Below are 2,042 nucleotides of genomic sequence, written 5' to 3'. Positions count from 1 at the left end.
TATTATATATATATATATATATATATATATATATATATATAATATATATATATATATATATAATATTTTCCTTTTCTTTCTTTCTTTCCCGGGTCGTTACATTTGACCTCTCATATCATCCACTATGTGCAATAGTCCAAATCCATGCTAACACAGATATTGTCTTCTCTGGAATTCCCGTCAAAGTTTTTAAAATGCGTCTGCAAGGGAGAGGTTTTCACACCTTTTATAAAGAATGCTTTGTTTCCCTCTCTACCCCATTCATTCGGGGCCCAGCATCCTTGCTGGCACACTGCTCGGTATCTGGCTCTGAAACCATTTGTAACAACCCCAAACTAGTAGATATTGTCCTCTTTAAACTTTTCCTTTCGAGGTTACCCTCAAGGTTTTTAAAACGCATTTGCTAGAGAGATGTTTCCACACTCTTTATAAAGAATGTTTCGTTCCTCGCTCTAACCGATGTGAGATCTTAGGATGCATATTATTTATATTAATAACTAAAATCTTATAAAACTTAAATATCGAACCTTCACAAGTCACAAACATGCTTGAGATAGTAGAATTTTCTTCTGAGATTCTTTATTCTTTTATTGCCTCATTTTGTTTGGTCATTCAAAGTGAGATAGTAGCATTGTTTTAATATCAAAACCATTGAAAAGATTGAGAAGGGTATTCTTGGCTTCAACCATAATTATTATTTGAATTATATGCCATATGTCATCAAAGTTGCAATTCTCCCTTATTCATTTTTAGCTCCTAACATTGACTTCTTTCCAATTATAAGAATAGTTTTCTCAAACGTGGTAGGAGCTCAAGCATACATTTGTCCACGAAGTTTGAATCTCACATGATTGACTTGGAGGTTAGAATAATTGTTGCACAATTGCTGTCTTACTACGGCAAGAGTGCGGTCCCGACATTGCGGTCATAAAATTGGTCATAAAATACAAAAGTTACAACGAGTCTCATAGATCCTCAATTTTCTATTCATTCGATGGAAGGTAAAAACGAATTCCATTGTGGAGTATGTACTGCACAAAAGATGGTTGTTAATTCCATTGTGTACTGCACAAAAGATGGTTGTTAATCCTATCTTTTTTTTATTCTATTTGACTCATCAAGACCATAAATACGAGCAATGCCGTCGCCTACTTGAAGTACAATAACGGTACGGTATTTACAATTTTTACTTCTCTATTATATTGCACGGATAATATTACTAATTTCATTTGCTTGAAGGCTTACCATGAGTATTTCATAATTCTTTTTTTTTTTTTTTTAAAAAAAGAAAAAAAAGAAAAAAAAAGAAAAAAAGTATTTTTACTTCACTTTTTAGTCCCAAACTTTTAGTCTTTCGTTGTCCCAAACAAACCAATAGTTTCATTTTTATAATTTTCTTTGAGGTTTCGTTTATGTCATGAAAGGTGATTGCTTTCTTTTAACTAAAAGCTAAGTTAATTTACAAGTTTATGTCATGAAAGGTGATTGCTTTCTTTTAACTAAAAGCTAAGTTAATTTACAAACATGATCGATCTTCCTTCTAAATTGGTTCAAATCTCAAACAATTTTATTTTTTTTCATTCCACTTTGAGCCTAAGCTCTCATGGTTTTGCTTTGAGCTTACCCAAAAGGCCTCATACCAATAGAGTCGAGCCTCGATTAAGGGGAGACGTACTTTGTTTGAGGAGAAGTGTTGGATGAAAGTGTCCCACATTGGTTTTGTTCGACATTCGAGGTTTAGGAAAAATATAAATTCTCATGATTTGTATCCAAAAATAAGTTCGAAATTGAAAGGTATTCCCATAGCAATTGGGATTATGTATGCAGAGTTGTATGGGTCTATAGTAGGCATGAAAATCGCCCGTTTGATCTCGTATGCTACAAATCCAATTGTAAGTGATCTCAATATCAAATAACTCCACATGAAAAATCAACACAAAATCAAAACTTTATTCCTCTTCATTTATAAATACAAAAAAGGAGAACACTTTGTTCACTCCAAATTTATTCTCTAGAACGTAAAAGAAAACTACATAATTAAA

Source organism: Cucurbita pepo, chromosome LG14 (genome assembly GCF_002806865.2).
Source record: "Cucurbita pepo subsp. pepo cultivar mu-cu-16 chromosome LG14, ASM280686v2, whole genome shotgun sequence".
Taxonomy (NCBI): domain Eukaryota; kingdom Viridiplantae; phylum Streptophyta; class Magnoliopsida; order Cucurbitales; family Cucurbitaceae; genus Cucurbita; species Cucurbita pepo.
The sequence above is the reverse complement of the archived record's forward strand: the minus strand, read 5'-3'. Positions refer to the sequence as shown.